The following is a 20643-nucleotide window of genomic DNA, read 5'->3' on the forward strand; positions in this document are numbered from 1 at the left end:
TTACCACAGGTAGAAAAGGCTCCATCCAAACAATGATGGTCACACCTGGAGGTTATTTGGCCTGCACCATCTGATGAGGTCACGGACCAAAGAAGTAATGCCATGGGCAAGTCAGGGCTTTGTAGTGGAGTGACTGAGCTGGTCAATCAAAATGAATATTTAATGAGAGCTGGGCAGGTTCTGTGCATGTTGTATATTCCAAGATATATTTTCTGAAAAATCAAGTGATTTACATTCCTGTAAGACTTTTCTGACAACAGTGATTTTAGGCATGCTGAAAAAAAAATTGTTTTCCAAAAGGATTCTTATTTGATATCAGAGATTTATCAGAATTTTTTTTAGCATTCTACCATTTGGATCTTATTATGCATCTCCTTTGTTTATTCTTCCCTTAGATCTTAGTTTTGCCCACACTTCCCACTTTGAAGAAGCAAAATGACAAGCAACACTAATTCCTTGGCTGTTAACTATTATTTTGAATAATCCTTAACACTGAGTAGTTATTTTTTTATAACATGTCTTTTACATAATAATAACATACTGGTTAGGGTTATCTTTTGAAACAGAAACTTTAAATGTGAAATGAATATAAAATAGTAGAACCTAAGAACAACAACTTTAGAAGAGGTTTTTTAAAACAACAAAATATTTTAAATCAGAACATCAATTTATTAACATCCAATAAGAAATAAGCTTTCAAAACAGTCAGATACTTTTTTTTTTTTTTTTTAATTTTATTTATTTATTTATTTATTTATTTTTGGCTGTGCTGGGTCTTCGGTTCGTGCGAGGGCTTTCTCTAGTTGCGGCAAGTGGGGGCCACTCTTCATCGCGGTGCGGGGGCCTTTCACTATCGCGGCCCCTCCCGTTGCGGGGCACAGGCTCCAGACGCGCAGGCTCAGCAGCTGTGGCTCACGGGCCCAGCTGCTCCGTGGCATGTGGGATCTTCCCAGACCAGGGCTCGAACCCGTGTCTCCTGCATTAGCAGGCAGATTCTCAACCACTGCGCCACCAGGGAAGCCCCAGTCAGATACTTTTAAAAAAAAATTTTATTGCAGTATAGTTGATTTACAATATCGTGTTAGTTTCAGGTGTACAGCAAAGTGAATCAGTTATACATACACATATAACTACTCTTTTTTAGATTCTTTTCCCATATAGGCCACTACAGAGTATCGAGTAGAGTTCCCTGTGCTATACAGTAGGTCCTTATTAGTTATCTATTTTATATATAGTAGTGTGCATATGTCAATCTCAATCTCCCAATTTATCCCTCCCCTCCCCTTTCCCCCCTGGTTACCATAAGTTTGTTTTCTACATCTGTGACTCTTTCAAAACAGTCAGATACTTGCTTCAGCGACCCTGAAGCTACGTGGGTAGGCAGATCACTAGGCTGGTAGGTAGGTATGCTGATGCTGGGCCTGTGTGCTCTCACACCTCACATTGGTTCCTTGCCTTCCCTTCATTTTCTCTGAATCACAAGGGAGCTAATTCCTGTCATCTGTGCTCCTCAGATTTGAGTACAGAAGGAAAAAAAGGTGGTGTATGTTTTCGCATCCATCTCTGCCTTAGGTGACTTCTTTGGTGGTGACTGAGTCACCTGCCTAGTTCTAGTTTCCATCAAGTGCCCTGGACCCGTAGGCTCTGGTAACACTCCTCTTCCCCTTGTCCTTCCAGCCCAGTGGTGTTTGTAGCTTTCTGATGTTGTTAATCCTTGTATTTGCCTCATCAACATCTGTATAACCAATTTTCTCCATGAAGTACTTTGTACTGTCTTCTGTTTTCCTGGTTGAATCTTGAATGCTAGAGCAGGCAGGGAATCAGATAAAGGGAAATTGGTTGTATGATTCAAATATTTAATGCTACTTGGGTTTCTTTAGTCAAAGCATAAAGCTTGATGAATACTGAAGTATGTTCAGATTCATTCCGCCTAACTCAAGGGTAACCAGAAAAACACTCAGATCTTTAGAATGCTTTCTGAAATATCTCTTTCTCTTCTCCTACAGTAGTAAGACTAAATTTGTTTACTCTTTTTGATGCTTTGGATTCTTGTAGTATTTCTCAGGGTATCTAGGACCTTGATATTAAAACAGAATTTATAGATGGAATAACTAAATATGATTTCTATTTTGGAGGCAACTTTGAGGCAGTTTTTAAAAACCATCCTTTTATCAGGCTGTGCGTGTGTGCGTGTGTATGGGATGTTTTGGGATGGCCCAAAACTAGGTCACTGACAAACAGAGGCTTTAGAAAACTCATTCAGTCCTTCACCGTTCTTTAAATATTTAATGGTCACCTACTATGAGCTAGGAATTGGAACCACAGTGATGAACAAGACAAATAGTGTTCATTGCAGTCAACTTAAAGTCTGATGGGGAAGGCAGACATCCACAGGCAATCACAATAATGTAGAGGAAGTTATGGGGATACAGAGGATTGAGATTTGACCTGGTCCAGAAGTTTGGGGACCTAAGAAATTGATCAGAAGATGGAAGATAATGAAGACCCAAATTGGCCCAGGTTGTCAGATAAGAGCCATCCATCCAGTCATCTCTACAAACATTTGTAAGGGTCTCAGAAAGATGATAAAAATGAATAAGCCTCAGTTGCCAGTGGGACTAAGAGTTTGTATGAATAAAAATACAAAAAGATGACCTGATGAAGCAGGCACACCGGAAGCTGGGTAATGTGTTGGGGCTTATTCCCCATCAATAAATTCCTGACTAATAGGGATTAATGACTTCTCCTCTGTGCTCTTGAAAGAGTTCATACTTCTGTTATAGCATCTTGGACTGTCTGGTCCAAGAAATTTCATTGAAAATGTGCTATATATATACAATGGAATATTATTCAGGCTTAAGAAAGGAAATCCTGCCCTATGCACAACAAGAGTGAACCTTATGCTAAGTGAAATAAACCAGTCACAGAAAGACAAATACTGCATGATTCCACTTATATGAGGTCTCTAAAATAGTCAAATTCATAGAATCAGAGTGGAATGGTGGTGGCCAGGGGCTGCAGAGAGGGGACAAAGGGGAGTTGATAATCAACGGGCAGATGAAAAAGTTCTAGAGAACTGCTGTACCACATTGTGTCTTTAGTGAACAATTCTGTATCTTGCACTTAAAAATGTGTCACGGGAATAGATCTCGTGTTGTATGTTACCACAATTAAAACAGATTTCATTGAGACCATCTTAATTTTACTGATGAAAACCTTGAGGATCAAAAGGGATTAAAGGACTTGTCCAAAGTCACTGAGCTTGTAAGTGGCAGAGAATTAACAGTATGACAGTGTGGTGAGGAGTCAGTCTGTGATCTCAGGCATGTCCCCTAACCTTCCAGGGTTGTTATGAGGATTAAAAAAGAAAATATTTAAATGACTTAACACAGTGCTTGGCACAGACTATTTAATTAATATTAGCTCTTACTAGCTATTAGACCTATGAATCACCATCCAGTCTCTAAAGGCTCTGTCCATACATTTCATTTGATTCTAAAGGCAACACTGGGAAGGGGAAGGTAGGTGTGATCATTCCCATTTTAGAGAAGAAGAAACAATCCAGAAATATTAGTGATTTTCCCTAATAACACATCAGTGATGCAGCCAAGAATCTGAAGTCTATTTCCATTGTCTATTGCCTGTCAATCAAGCTGCTCCTTATTCTACTATAAGTAGTTATGCAATCTCTCTCTCCTTTACTAGACTGGATAGACAGGTTCTTTACAGGACTGTCTCTCTTACCAGGCCACCTACTCTTCGAAGCCAGAGACTAGATTTTTTTTTTTTCATCTGGCATGTTCTTGTAATAACAAGCACAGAGACATGAACATAGTAGGTGTTTCACAAACACTTGTTGAGTTAAACTGGGAGGCAGACAGAGAGAGGTATAGTGGATAATGCAAAGGAAGATGCTTCAGTGAGGTTCTGAAACAAACACACACTTTTCAATTTGCTGCGGCAAACTAATGACTACTAAGAAGCTGCAGTTCCTGTCTTTGAGTAATATTCCAAATTCTGGGCAACTTGAGCTCCCCCTAGAAGACCTTGGGGTCCCCTGTGAACTTGAGGGAGTTGTTCCTTTAAGATTCTTCAAGTTGGTTTTCTTTCTTTTTTTTTTTTAAATGTGCTTTCCTCTTGTGTTGGCCCTGTGTGCTCAAGTTGAGTCTGGAAATCTGGGAGGGGGGCCTCCAGATGAAATTTTCTTTTGTGCCCATTGACAAGCAGTCACTATATGACACCATGCTACTTCAAAGATCCTATTCTCCTATTCCTGGCCCTGTGCAGGGGTCTCACCTTGCGAGCTCTCTCAGCGCGGTCCCTGCCCCTCCGTGTTGAGAGTGGGATGCCGAAGTCACCAAGGCCCAGGCCCCAGTCTTTTTTCTTTCCTGGCTTGCTAAGTGCTGAGCGTGCCTGGGCGCAGCGAAGGCTCTCTGACTCTGCCTGACTCTGAGTGAGATTACTAACCAAATGTAGGACAAATTAGGAAACGATTTTCCTCGAAACAGAAGATATTTCTCCAGTCTGTAGTGCCAAAATCATGAACCTCACACTAATAGTTACGCAGTCTCTTTTCATTCTGATGTAAATAACATTCAATTATGGAAGTCACATGTTATGCTTTGACAGAACCATTTGTGAAAAGCCAGCAGAGTAAATCTGCACAAATATGCCACAGGGCCCTTATCCCGGAGCTTAGAAGGATGTCTGTGAGAGGTCTTTGCAATGGTAACTTTATATTTCAATCATATGCCATTCAGTTATAATGAAACCTAGTAAAAGATGCTCTGGATTTCCTGAGAGAGAAAATGTGTGGGTGTGGATGTATGTGTGTATTTGCACATACACATTTACCTAGATGTGTTCATTTCAGGAGTTAGTATGGCCTTAAGAAGGCAAGGAGCATGTTGATTGCACGTCTGAGACTATATCGTATTTCAACTCCCTGGGCAAGCAAAACAGTTTCTAATGGATGATATTACTCTCTCAGTAACACAAATCATTTAAATGAGTTTTACCTAGATTATAATAAGATATAGTAACTATGAAAAATTTCACCCTTAACAGAATCCAAAGAACATAAATCTAATTATTGGGAGCAATGTGTTACAATAGATGAAGAGACTATTTCACATGTATGGAAAGAGAGGTGTTTGCTATGTGTTAGGGAAATAAGAGAAGTCTGTTTCTTTTGAGATGTTTAATGCCATTTGATAAACCATATCAGAATGGACTGGTAGAAATAGTATTTGCATACTGACAAACCTTGCTAATGTCTGCTTCATTTAGCTGTCATGCATAATCACATATATGAAAGCCTTCTTTGAATAGATCTGTTTCTGAGAACACAATTATAGTACATTATATTTGTGGTAATTACTGTATTCTTTGAGAGTGTCTTACATAGTATATCCTTTCACTTGTTTAGTTGCAAGACTTTTTTTTTTCATGCTTTCACTTAGAAAATTACTAAAATAGGGCTTTTGTCCAAATGCAAAATGGGCTTTCAGTTGATTAAAAATTACTAAATCTGACCATGCAAGCTGCAGTCTGTAAAATAGCAGGCTTGGTCCTCTTTCTCACCTTGTCTTCTTTCTCCCTTTATACTTGTTCTGATGATACTGATGACTCGTGGATCGCACACGGTAAGGAGATTCATGGATTCTATGGAAAAATGAATCCCGAAAAATTTGACAAGGAACAGAGTGGTGACTTCTTTCTAAAATCTCTCTTGAGTCTTTTCAGTTCAGTCTTTACCTCTTGATTCAGCTTTACCTTGGCTGGCTCATAATCACAGGTTATAGCATTGGTGAAGTAAGAATGAAGAATGAAATGAGGAAGGCAAAAGTTCCCTCTTCCTCTCTGTTCAGGAGATGGAAAACCCTAATAAAGAAGAAAGAAGAATAAAAGACAAGATTGTAGTAACAGCACCCAAAGGTTTCGGAGCATTTTGTCTGGGGTGTTTTCTTGAGAATGCCCTTGTCCTCTTCTGTGTTTGATATCTTTCTAGCTCCTGGATTTCTGGCTTACTCAAATGGACAGTCTGGCTGTGAATCTTAGACACCCCCAGACTTCCCCATGCATTCCCCAAGCCCCTCCCCCCATCTGCTTGATGTATCCATTCCTGGCTGATTTATTTTTGCCACCTGGCTCCAGTCTCTGGCATCACTTGTCACCTATCTTTATCTGCTCATGCCTGAGCACATTTTGCTAGTGTGATGTAGTGGAAAGACCATAAGCTTTGGGGTTTAAAATCCCAGCAACCCGTAACTGGCTGTGTGACCTGGGATATGTAATCTATTTGGGTCTCAGTTTCATTTTCATTAAATGTGAAAAGAGATTATGAATACTTTCCTATGAGGGTAGAAGTGAAGACTGAATGAGTTAACAGGATACGAAGTGTCTATGGCAGTGGCTGGCACCTAGTACACATTCAATACCTATATACCTCCTTTCTTCTGACTTCCACTCCCAGAGACATGTCTGCTTCAATCTGCACTGACTTTCCAGGCACTGCAGACCCACTTTTGTCTAGTTTGACTCTATCCCTTTCCCTGCCATCTCCTTAATGAATATTGGGTTTGTGGGTCATGACATTATGACAAGGATGACCATTGATGCAGCCCCTGTCTGCATCCTTCAAATTGTCCTCTGCTTCCTCCTTTCTTTCCCATACCTGTTATTAATTGCCTGTTAACAGTTATCAGTACCCAGCTATACTGTCTCCTGTTACCACTCTTGGCAAAATGCTAAAGAAGGGAAGGAAAGAATCAATAAATAGATAATCTGAGGTTGTTTGGTACTCACTAAATAATTTAAATCTTCAAAAATGTCATCACCTTAAGTTTAACAACAACACCACCACTATTTCAGCACTTATACCTTATATCCTTTTTTCTCCTATTTATAGAATCACTGTTAATGATGCTTTTCTCTCTTATTTAACCAAACCAGAGTGATCTTTATTTCCCTCTAATTCTTTGAAGTATCCTTTGCCACAACTTTCTGGTCTCCAACCTATGGCCTTATTTTCACCAGTTTTGTCATAAACTGTACTTTCAACTCTGACTATATCACAAATAGGTAATTTGAATTTTTCCTATTTAATAGCTCAGTGATTAACATCAAAAAATGGCCATGGACGATTTTCCTGCCAGCACTATTATGTTACTATGGTTCTTTATCTTTTATCAGGTACTTGAATTTATGAAACCTTCAGCTTAAAGACTTTAAGAAGTATAGAAACTCAGCATGCTTAACATCTTTAAATAATCGACATGACATCCTTATTAAGTGGTCACGTGGCCCAGCTTGAATAATCCCAGTTAGGATATAATCACTGAATCTCGAGGTGTCAACCCACTCCATATTTAGACAGCTTTGATTATTAGAAAGCTAAACCAAATTACTTTTCCCATTAACTCTTTCCTTAGTCTTAACTTTGCCACTTGGAATCATATGGATCAGACTTGGTTTCCACTTCTAAACCACTATGTATCTGAAGGCAGCAGCTATGTTGTTCCCTCATATATATTCTTCCAGCCCCAACATTTGCTACATCAGGATAAATGTTTCTATGTACTCCAATTATCTGTAAAACAAATGTTTGTTAACACATGATTTATCACATTTGCCATAAAGTTAGGAATTTATCTTTCTATGTGGTAATGCCACAGAAATAATGGTCATCGAAATAATCCCCAGTAGATATTACATGTTAGAGACAAACAAGCAAATAACAAAAATAAATGTGTTTTGATAAGTGCCATGTAACAGAATGTTTATATGAAGGGATAGCTTTGCACACTCATCTACATTGATTTAAACACATAATGTATAGGAACAGTGGACCATATATATATGCACAAGGGAGTGAGTGGTAAGATTTTAGAAATTACTAATGTGTCTTTACCTTTTGTTGTCCATGATTTTGCCCAAGTCAATCTGAGCAACCATCTGCCTGATAGGGGAAGAGAATTTATTGTAAAGAATGATGAAGAGGAAAACTGAATAATATAGAGCTTCTGACATGAAAAACAGGGACAAAGTGAAATAAAAGCATTATAACCCAGACTATGATCTTGAGAGACCGTTTTCCAGATGTCTTTATTTTTCCGTCTAACGTATCAGGTACTAAATGGGGAAGATCCCCTGCAGAGAAGGTATCCCTCCATCCATGACAGCAAAGCCCTGTGCCTGATGGATACAGAATGTAGAAGAAAGAGCAAAGCCCACCTCATTCCCAACTCTGGAGGAGGAGGATGGGGAGAGGCCAGAGAGGAAGAGAAGGAAGGAGCACGTTGATAGGATGTGTGCCCCCGCTTCCCCTCGGTGGACGGTGGAGGTAGATTCAGGGTGTGGGCTGTGAGGAGGTGAAGGGAGAAGGCTATAGGCCCTGACTCCCTTTTTGGGCTCTGCGAAGAGACACCTTTTCTAACTTTTCCAGCACCGAACACACCTCCATTCCTTTGGTTGTGTAGTGTTGTCGGGGAGCTGCAACCTCCTAGGGTTAGCTTTCCTGAACCACCATCAGTTCCTAAGGAGGTGGGGGGCTGACCTCAGAGTTGGCCTTGGAGGCTGGAAGGGAACCTCGGGGTTTTGGAGCCAGGAGGTGCCCAAGTGAGACCGAATTGGCCAGAGAATGAACTGGGTTATGACCAAATTGGGAGAATGAGATCAGTTACAGACTCCAGCCATGAATGCCAAGACAGCAACTGGATGGCTAAGACAACACCATCTAGAGGACCAGAACACCACCCTCAAGGTCACTCATCTCCCCATTTCACACTCCTCTCCTTCTCTCCCCACGTATACACCCAACTGCCTTCTTTCAGAGATGAGTAGGGAGAGGCAGAAGAAATCTGAGCGACTTCCCTCCCCACTCCTAGGGAGAATATTGCCTGAAGGGACCATTTATGTTGTCAAATCAGTCTAGGTCTAAACTGGGTTAGATATTCATTTTAAAATTTTAGCTCTAACCAGAGGATGGGGGCTCATGTGGAAAACTATAAACAACAACAACAAAACATTTTCTCTGCATATCCAGGTTGTTTGAGTTAAAATCTTTGACCCCAGTTATGCATCGACAATCCCCCGAAGACCTCTAATCGTATTTGAAAGGGGGGGGGGGGAGAAATTGTCACCAGTGATTTGTCACCTGAGGTTTACTGATGCATGGAGATAATCTCAACTTTCTATTCATGTAGGGGTTTATTTGCACACAGTGTGCTACATTAATTTTTCAACACAGTTTTCATGTATTTTTATTAAAGTATATTTTTCCTTTGACATTTTAAAAGCCCTGTTGGTATTGCAGTAACCAATGCGTGCATTCATGGGCTTGATCCATGCCTGATTCTCTGCTTACTGTTTGTGTTTGTCTTCAGTGAGAGCAGAGCAGAGAGTCCTGTTTATCCTTTGCTGTTCATTCAATATTAATCTAGGCTTCTACATCATCCCAGGGTGTATTATTCTTTATGCTCATATGCCACAGAGCTAGGGAAACTGATAAATTCAGTAATTTTTGTGAAAATAATTTTCAGTATTTTACTACTCAGAGTAGAGTTAAGGTAAGCAAACTGTTTTCCTTTGGGATGCTGATTTTGGGGCCTCATTATTTTCAGAAAGATTTGTTGAGATTAAAAAAAAACTTTCTGAGATTTTATTTTACCATTGGAATTACATGAAGTTATATTATTCATGGCTATATTATTTGTTTATTTACTTGGAAAGCAAAGGAATTATGTCATGAGGGTCAAAAAGTTCCCGAAAATGTTTTTAACCAGAAAACAGAAACCCACTATTTATTGAACCTTTACTCCATGATAGTCACTTTGTCTGTTCTTTCATTTAAGTTTCTTAAACAGTAGTCTTGGCCCATAGACGTCAAAGTTAAGGAAGCCCAGGTTGAATGTTTCATTTTACCAACGGCCTCCTGGAGACCTTGCCTAAACTTAGAGTAAAGTCTCTAAGGCAGGGTATTCTGGAACTTAAGAAGGTCTGGGAAGAAACATTTCACGAGGGAAGGGCTTCAGGGCCTCTTAAATTGTAGGGAACAGCTTGCTCTACCTTGGAGCAGGGCCAAAATGGTAGTGAAGGAACAATAGAACCACAGATAATGAACAGACTGGGACTATTGCCACCTTCTAGTGCCTGTGTGCTCTTGGGTAACTTACATAACCTCTCAGAGCCTCAGTTTCACTCATCAGTAAATTGGGGATAACAATGGGAATTGACCTGCCAATCTCACAGAATTGTTTAAAGATGAATGAAGTTACGTGTGAGAGAGCCTTTTGTATACTATAAAGCATAATAAGTGTTTGTTGTTATAACATTTTTTCTTGCACAACAGGTAAGCAAGGGCAGGGAGGGGAGAGGGGATGGGAATGGTTGGAGAGGAGTAGTGTTGTCAGGGATCCTAGTCTAGGGAGAATGGAGCTTATTCTTTCTAGACCCTGTTCCTACCAGACAAGTATCTAATGGTATTTTCTATAACAGTCCCTTCACCAGATCATTATGTATCTAGGACACCACCCTCCTTCTTTCTCTCTGATTTACTCTGTCCTGGTCTATATCAAAGCACATATTTAGTGTTTAGTTCATATGGAATAAGTTGGATAGAAACTGGGCGACTCTCAAGGCATGGATGGTGTTGCTCCTGCTGGTGAAATACTGGCTGTTACCAGAGGGACTTCCCATCAGAAGGCCAATGAGAAGGTCAGTTATCTGTTACATTCACACTCAGTCACGTAGCAACTGAAGTTATGGATATGATGACTTACTTGTCTTGCACAACTTCTGGTTGCTTGAATATGCCTTTCTGAGTACTCCTTTACTTTAGTGATTTCTCCATCCTCCAATCTCTCTAACATATTTATTTACATTACCTCTCTCCCTATTGCTTTCCCCCAATTCCCTTCCCAGCCTGGGCAAATATTGTGGAGACTTAAATGTAGGTTTCACTCTGTCTAATCTTCAATTTTTCTCAAAAGTTTGGCCTAAGTCCCAAGTTCTTTCCATTTTCCTTTTGGAAATCAAAACCAGGAAGACTTGTTCAGACTTTTTGCCTTGACATACTTTGCTTCTGAGACAATCATTGCAATGGACTGAATGTTTATCTCTCTCCAAAATTCATATGTTGAAACCCTAATCCCCAGTGTGATGGTATTAAGAGGTGGGGCTGTTAGGAGGTGATTAGCTCATGAGGATGGAGGCTTCACGAATAGGATTAGTGCCCTTATTAAAGGGACCCCCAAGGGTTCCCTTGTCTCTTCTGCTCTTTGAGCACACAGTGAGAAGATGACCACCTGTCAGCCAGGAAGCAGGCCCTCCCAAGACACCAAATCTGCTGGTACCTTGATCTTGAACTTCTCAGCCTCCAGAGCTGTGAAATACAGATTGTTGTTTACAAGCCACCCAGTCTATGGTGTTCTATTATAGTGGCCTGGACGGACTAAGACCATGATGCAGAAGTAACCTAACTGCTTGAAAGTGTGTGGAGTGTGTGGGATAGTTTGAAAGTCAAATAAGGGAAATATACTTGGGAAGATATGTTAATATTAAAAAAAAATGATCCTGTCACACACATATTTGGATTGTTTACTGTGGCAGACTCTGGAGGACCCCCAGATTAATTCATGTTAACCCTTTCTCCTCTTCCAGGAAAGCTTTTTTATCATATGCCTCAGGGGTGGAATCCAGCCCTTAGTTTCATCAATTTCTAGGGTCTGGGCTTAAACAAAAACTGAAAAAAAAATGTGCCCAAGAGAAATCGTGAACTTGACGTAAAGATGATGCTTATATTTGGGGGTTAAGTTGTCTAGAAGATTTTGTTTCAAATTTGTGTAAGACAGCACATCTTTCCAGGCAATTTTAGACACAACCTGCCATGGTAACCAGGTAGGGGCAGCAAGATGCCATATTTATTGACTCCCATTGAACTGCAACTCTTGTTGGTTCAGCTTTGACTGTTATCTCAATATGGTTCTGTGTTTTGGTTCTAATGTGAACAGAAATTTATTTTTAAAAAATCTTAACACAAACCCAAATTTGCTAAAATTTATATTGTTATTTTGTTTGCAAAAATAGTTCACCATCTTGAGTTCACCATCTTCAGCTTCTGCTCTCACATGTTTTATCAGCTTTCTGCTCATTATCAGTTTCACACCACAGAGTAGCATGGGGCTGAGAACAACAGAAAGGAGAACAGAGATAATTAAAATGAATTTCTCAACTATACCTAGAAATTAGGGCAAAAATGGTGTGCATAAAAATAGGATAGTAAATGTTTAATGCTTGAAACCTAGCTGTTTGTAGTTCAGTGACTCTTATCCATGTTAGTACTGATAAACATTTTATTGAACAGCTTTAAGAATTTTTCAATATATTTTAATACAAATTTTCTCTTCTGTAAAATAAGGCTAAATTTATACTGATTTGCGAAGACTTGAGGATCAAAATGTTTTTTAAACTGAAACAGTCTTACGTATTTTAATAATTACTGCCTACTCTCCCTTCCCCCACCAAGTTCCTGCTTATGCTCTGAAGTTTATTCATGGATTCTGTCCTTGGTTACTCAGATCAGCCATGGTTCTAATGCTCTTTGAATCTCCCAATTTATCTTTTTTAAGAAAGTCTTTTCTAGAATTCTTGAAGATGCCAACATTTGTATAATCTGGTTTTCCAATGGGGTTTCCATTTCTAGTCTTTTTGTCTAGGTACATGTTGCCACATAAGGACAAAGCATGGCCTGTTGTAAGAACTGCTTATAAAATTCATGAAATATGTCCTGTGTCAAACTTGAGAAATAATTTAAAGTCATTTAAAGTCGTTAGAGTTTTTGATTGTCATTTTATCGGCAAACTTTTTCAAAAATGACCTCATTTTATGTAGGGCTGACATGATAAGAGTAATCTTCTGTAGGATAAGGCTGATTTGTGCACAGTCAAGAAAATCATTGATTTGGATGTGAGAACTGTCCTACAGACTTGCTTGTAGCTTCCAGAAAGTCACTTAATGCTTTTCAGTAAAGTTTTTCCATTAGACTCTATATGTACATATTTTTCAATGTCTTAATGTGCTGTATATTAGACATAAGAACATATGTAACGTGCAACCACAGTTTAAACAGCAACAGCAATAATAATAAAAAATGAATATTTGGACACATTTATTTTAAAAAAGGAAATTACCAGTTCCTTTGAAGCTCTTCAGTTTCCCTTCTGAATGCATGTCTGTCCCATCCAGAATGAGCCATTCTCCTGAAGTTGTGTTAAACATGCTATTCATTTTATCTTTTATTTTACCATATGTATTTATGTCTCTAAATAAGTTTGTCCATTTTTACACTTTATATACATTGCATCATAATATGTCTATTTTCCTGGAATTTGCTTTCCTTAAATTATGTATTATACTTTTTTCTTCTTTAGATTGTTGTTATGATTAATTTTTCATGGCTATATATTATTTTGTTGTATAAATATTATGCAATCTATGACCCAATCTATTATTTTATACAGGCATACCTCAGATACATTGTGGATTTGGTTCCAGACCACTGCAATAAAACTAGTCACATGAACGTTTTGGGTTCCTAGTGCATATTAAAGTTATGTTTACACTACACTGTAGTCTATTAAGTGTGGAATAGCATTATACTTAAAAAAACAATGTACAACTCTTAATTAAAAGTAATGCTGTTGAAAAAATTGTACTGATATAATTCCTTGACACAGGGTTGCCACAAACCTTCAACTTGTAAAAACTGCATTATCTGCAAAGTGCAATTAAGTAAAGTGCAATAAAATGAGGTATGCTTATATATGTCTATGAGAACAATTTTTTCAGTTTTTTAAGCCTCATTATCTTTGCCGCTATTTGTTTGTATGGTTTATAAAATACTGGCAGGGCTGGATTAAAATCTTCACTATTTTGATGGATTTATTCCTTTCTTGTCATTCTCTGAGTTTTTGCTTTGTAGGGTTAGATGTTAATTTACAAATTTATATTCTTATATATTCCCTGTGAATTAAGCCTCTTAATCTTTTTTGAAAGAGTTCATTTTTACTAGCTATATAGCTAAACCAGCTTTATTTTCAATTTTTTTTCTATCCCCTTTCTTTCAAATTTTCTATATTCTTATGTTTTAGCTATATCTCTTCTAATTGGCATATAACTGGATTGTGTTTAAAAATCCTGATAATCTTTAGAAAGAGAAAATTTAATCTATTTTCATTTAATGGAATTCCTGAAATATTTGGATTAATGTCAGAAGTCATGTTATGTACTTTATGTCCCACATTTCCTATTTTTAAAACTCCGTTTCCTTTTTTCTTTTTTTTTTTAAACATCTTTATTGGAGTATAATTGCTTTACAATGGTGTGTTAGTTTCTGCTTTATAACAAAGTGAATCAGTTATACATATACATATATCCCCATATCTCCTCCCTCTTGCATCTCCCTCCCACCCTCCCTATCCCACCCCTCTAGGTGGTCACAAAGCACCGAGCTGATCTCCCTGTGCTATGCAACTGCTTCCCACTAGCTATCTATTTTACATTCGGTGGTGTATATATGTCCATGCCACTCTCTCACTTTGTCCCAGCTTACCCTTCTCCCTCCCCGTATCCTCAAGTCCATTCTCTAGTAGGTCTGCGTCTTTATTCTCGTCTTGCCCCTAGGTTCTTCAAGACCATTTTTTTGGTGTGTTTTTTAGATTCCATATATATGTGTTAGCATACGGTATTTGTTTTTCTCTTTCTGACTTACTTCACTCTGTACGACAGACTCTAGGTCCATCCATCTCACTACAAATAACTCAATTTCATTTCTTTTTAAGGCTGAGTAATATTCCATTGTATATATGTGCCACATCTTTATCCATTCATCTGTTGATGGACACTTAGGTTGATTCCATGTCCTGGCTATTGTAAATAGAGCTGCAATGAACATTGTGGTACATGACTCTTTTTGAATTATGGTTTTCTCAGGGTATATGCCCAGTAGTGGGATTGCTGGGTCGGATGGTAGTTCTATTTTTAGTTTTTTAAGGAACCTCCATATTGTTCTCCATAGTGGCTGTATCAATTTACATTCCCACCAACAGTGCAAGAGGGTTCCCTTTTCTCCACACCCTCTCCAGCATTTATTGTTTGTAGAATTTTTGATAATGGCCATTCTGACTGGTGTGAGGTGATACCTCGTTGTAGTTTTGATTTGCATTTCTCTAACAATTAGTGATGTTGAACATCTTTTCATGTACCTCTTGGCCATCTGTATGTCTTCTTTGGAGAAATGTCTATTTTGGTCTTCTGCCCATTTTTCGATTGGGTTGTTTGTTTTTTTAATATTGAGCTGCATGAGCTGTTTATATATATTGGAAATTAATCCTTTGTCCATCGATTTGTTTGAAAATATTTTCTCACATTCTGAGGGTTGTCTTTTCGTCTTGTTTATAGTTTCCTTTGCTGTGCAAAAGCTTTTAAGATTCATTAGGTCCCATTTGTTTATTTTTGTTTTTATTTCCATTACTCTAGGAGTTGGATCAAAAAAGATCTTGCTGTGATTTATGTCAAAGAGTGTTCTTCCTATGTTTTCCTCTAAGAGTTTTATAGTGTCCAATCTTACATTTGGGTCTTTAATCCATTTTGAGTTTATTTTTGTGTATGGTGTTAGGGAGTGTTCCAATTTCATTCTTTTACATGTAGCTGTCCAGTTTTCCCAGCACCACTTTTTGAAGAGGTTGTCTTTTCTCCATTGTATACTTTTGCCTCCTTTATCACAATTAAGGTGACCATATGTGCGTGGGTTTATCTCTGAGCTTTCTATCCTGTTCCATTGATCTATATTCCTGTTTTTGTGCCAGTATCATACTGTCTTGATTACTGTAGCTTTGTAGTGTCTGAAGTCCAGAAGCCTGATTCCTCCAGCTCCGTTTTTCTTTCTCCAGATTGCTTTGGCTATTCAGGGTCTTTTGTGTTTCCATACAAATTGTGAAATTTTTGGTTCTAGTTCTGTGAAAAATGCCAGTGGTAGTTTGATAGGGATTGCACTGAATCTGTAGATTGTTTTGGGTAGTATAGTCATTTTCACAATGTTGATTCTTCCATACCAAGAACATGGTATATCTCTCCATCTGTTTGTATCATCTTTAATTACTTTCATCAGTGTCTTGTAGTTTTTTTCATACACGTCTTTTGTCTCCTAGGTATTTTATTCTTTTTTTTGCAATGGTAAATGGGAGTGGTTCCTTAATTTCTCTTCCAGATTTCTTATCATTAGTGTATAGGAATGCGAGAGATTTCTGTGCATTAATTTTGTATCCTGCTACTCTACGAAATTCATTGATTAGCTCTAGCAGTTTTCTGGTAGCATCTTTAGGATTCTCTATGTATAGTATCATGTCATCTGCAAACAGTGACAGCTTTACTTCTTCTTTTCTGATTTGGATTCCTTTTATTTCTTTTTCTTCTCTGATTGTTGTGGCTAAAACTTCCAAAACTATGTTGAATAATAGCGGTGAGAGTGGGCAACCTTGTCTTGTTCCTGATCTTAGTGGAAATGGTTTCAGTCTTTCACCATTGAGGACGATGTTGGCTGTGGGTTTGTCATATATGGCCTTTATTATGTTGAGTTATGTTCCCTCTATGCCTACTTTCTGGAGGGTTTTTATCATAAATGGATGTTGAATTTTGTCGAAAGCTTTCTCTGCATCTATTGAGATGATCATATAGTTTTTCTCCTTCAATTTGTTAATATGGTGTATCACATTGATTGATTTGCATGTATTGAAGGATCCTTGCATTCCTGGGATAAACCCCAATTCATCATGGCATATGATCCTTTTAATGTGCTGTTGGATTCTGTTTGCTAGTATTTTGTTGAGGATTTTTGCATCTATGTTCATCAGTGATATTGGCCTGTAGTTTTCTTTCTTTGTGACATCTATGTCTGGTTTTGGTATCAGGGTGATGGTGGCCTCGTAGAATGACTTTGGGAGTGTTCCTCCCTCTGCTATATTTTGGAAGAGTTTGAGAAGGATAGGTGTTACCTCTTCTCTAAATGTTTGATAGAAGTCGCCTGTGAAGCCATCTGGTCCTGGGCTTTTGTTTGTTGGAAGGTTTTTAATCACAGTTTCAATTTCAGTGCTCGTGATTGGTCTGTTTATATTTTCTGTTTATTCCTTGTTCAGTCTCAGAAGGTTGTGCTTTTCTAAGAGTTTGTTCATTTCTTCCAGGTTGTCCATTTTATTGGCATATAGTTGCTTGTAGTAATCTCTCATGGTCCTTTGTACTTCCGCAGTGTCAGTTGTTACTTTGCCTTTTTCGTTTCTAATTCTCTTGATTTGAGTCTTGTCCCTTTTTTTCTTAACGAGTTTGGCTAGTGGTTTATCAATTTTGTTTACCTTCTCAAAGAACCAGCTTTTAGTTTTATTGATCTTTGCTATTGTTTCCTTCATTTCTTTTTCATTTATTTCTGATGTGATCTTTATGATTTCTTTCCTTCTGCTAACTTTGGGGTTTTTTTGTTCTTCTTTCTCTAATTGCTTTAGGTGTAAGGTTAGGTTGTTTATTTGAGATGTTTCTTGTTTCTTAAGGTAAGATTGTATTGCTATAACCTTCCCTCTTAGAACTGCTTTTGCTGCATCCCATAGGTTTTGGGTTGTCTTGTTCTCATCGTCATTTGTTTCTAGGTAATTTTTGATTTCCTCTTTGATTTCTTCAGTGATCTCTTGGTTATTAAGTAGTGTATTGTTTAGCCTCCATGTGTTTGTATTTTTTACTGATTTTTTCCTCCAATTGATATCTAGTCTCATAGCATTGTGGTTGGAAAAGATACTTGATGTGATTTCAATTTTCTTAAATTTACCAAGGCTTGATTTGTGACCCAAGATATGATCTATCCTGGAGAATGTTCCATGAGCACTTGAGAAGAAAGTGTATTCTGTTGTTTTTGGATGGAATGTCCTATAAATATCAATTAAGTCCATCTTGTTTAATGTGTCATTTAAAGCTTGTGTTTCCATATTTGTTTTCATTTTGGATGATCTATCCATTGGTGAAAGTGGGGTGTTAAAGTCACCTACTGTGATTGTGTTACTGTCGATTTCCCCTCTTATAGCTGTTAGTTTTTGCCTTATGTACTGAGGTGCTCCTATGTTGGGTGCATAAATATTTACACTTGTTATATCTTCTTCTTGGGTTGATCCCTTGATCATTATGTAGTGTCCTTCTTTGTCTCTTGTAATAGTCTTTGTTTTAAAGTCCATTTTGTCTGATATGAGAATTGCTACTACAGATTTCTTTTCATTTCCATTTGCATGGAATATCTTGTTCAATCCCCTCACTTTCAGTCTGTATGTGTCCCTAGGTCTGAAGTGGGTCTGTTGTAGACAGCATATATACAGATCTTGTTTTTGTATCCATTCAGCCAATCTATGTCTTTCGGTTGGAGCATTTAATCCATTTACATTTAAGGTTATTATCGATATGTATGTTCCTATTACTATTTTCTTATATGTTTTGGGTTTGTTATTGTAGGTCTTTTCCTTCTCTTGTGTTTCCTGCCTAGAGAAGTTCCTTTAGCGTTTGTTGTAAAGTTGGTTTGGTGATGCTGAAATCCCTTAGGTTTTGCTTGTCTGTAAATGGTTTAATTTCTTCGTTGAATCTGAATGAGATCCTTGCTGGGTAGAGTAATCTTGGTTGTAGTTTTTTTTCCCTTTCATCACTTTAAATATGTCCTGCCACTTCTTTCTGGCTTGCAAAGTTTCTGCTAAAAGATAAGCTGTTATCCTTATGGGGATTCCCTTGTATGTTAATGTCACTTTTCCCTTGCTGCTTTTAATATTTTTTCTTTGTATTTAATTTTTGATAGTTTGATTAATATGTGTCTTGGCATGTTTCTCCTTGGATTTATCCTGTATGGGACTCTCTGTGCTTCCTGGACTTGATTCACTATTTCCTTTCCCCTATTAGGGAAGTTTTCAATGATAATCTCTTCAAATATTTTCTCAGTCCCTTTTTCTCTTCTTCTTCTGGGACCCCTATAATTCAAATGTTGGTGCATTTAATGTTGTCCCAGAGGTCTCTGAGACTGTCCTGAATTCTTTTTATTCTTTTTTCTTTATTCTGCTCTGCAGTAGTTATTTCCACTATTTTATCTTCCAGGTCACTTCTCTGTTCTTCTGCCTCAGTCATTCTGCTATTGATCCCTTCTAGAGTATTTTTAATTTCATTTATTGTGTTGTTCATCACTGTTTGTTTGCTCTTTGGTTCTTCTAGGTCCTTGTTAAACGTTTCTTGTATTTTCTCATTCTATTTCCAAGATTTTGGATCATCTTTACTATCATTATTGTGAATTCTTTTTCAGGTAGACTGACTATTTCCTCTTCATTTGTTAGGTCTGGTGGGTTTTTGCCTTGCTCCTTCATCTGCTGTGTGTTTCTCTGTCTTCTCATTTTGCTTAACTTACTGTGTTTGGAGTCTCCTTTCACAGGCTACAGGTTCGTAGTTCCTATTGTTTTTGGTGTCTGCCCCCAGTGGGTAAGGTTGGTTCAGTGGGTTGTGTAGGCTTCCTGGTGGAGGGGACTAGTGCCTGTGTTCTGGTGGATGAGGCTGGATCTTGTCTTTCTTGTGGGCAGGTCCACATCTGGTGGTGTGTTTGGGGTGTCTGTGGCCTTATTATGATTTTAGGCAGCCTCTCTGCTAATGGGTGGGGTTGTGTTCCTGTGTTGCTAGTTGTTTGGCATAGCTTGTCCAGCACTGTAGCTTGCTGGTCGGTGAGTGGAGCTGGGTCTTTGCGTTGAGATGGAGATCTCTGGGAGATTTTCACCATTTGATATTATGTGGAGCTGGGAGGTCTCTTGTGGACCAATGTCCTGAACTTGGCTCTCCCACCTCTGAGGCACAGCTCTGACGTCTGGCTGGAGCACCAAGACCCTGTCATCCACACGGCTCAGAGTAAAAGGGAGAAAAAGAAAGAAAGAAAGAAAGAAGATAAAATAAATAAAATAAAATACTCTTATTAAAATAAAAAATAAAAAATAATTATTCAAAAAATTTAAAAAATCATAAAAAGAAAGAAAGAAAGAAAGAAGAGAGCAACCAAACCAAAAAACAAATCCACCAATGATAACAGGCACTAAAAACTATACTAAAAAAAAAAAAAAAAATGGACAGAGAGAACCCTAGGACAAATGGTAAAAGCAAAACTATACAGACGAAATCACGCACAGAAGCATACACATACACATTCACCAAAAGAGAAAAAAGAAAAAAAAAAAAAAAATATATATATATATTGTTGCTCCCAAAGTCCACCTCCTCCATTTGGGATGATTCGTTGTCTATTCAGGTATTCCACAGATGCAGGTACGTCAAGTTGACTGTGGAGATTTAATCCGCTGCTCCTGAGGCTGCTGGGAGAGATTTCCCTTTCTCTTCTTTGTTTGCACAGCTCCTGGGGTTCAGCTTTGGATTTGGCCCCACCTCTGTGTGTAGGTCCTCTGAGGGCGTCTGTTCTTCGCTCACACAGGATGGGGTTAAAGGAGCAGCTGCTTCGGGGGCTCTGGCTCACTCAGGCCGGGGGGAGGGAGGGGTACAGATGCGGGGTGAGCCTGCAGCGGCAGAGGCCGGTGTGACGTT

This window comes from Balaenoptera acutorostrata, chromosome 17, assembly GCF_949987535.1.
Source record: "Balaenoptera acutorostrata chromosome 17, mBalAcu1.1, whole genome shotgun sequence".
NCBI classification, from domain to species: domain Eukaryota; kingdom Metazoa; phylum Chordata; class Mammalia; order Artiodactyla; family Balaenopteridae; genus Balaenoptera; species Balaenoptera acutorostrata.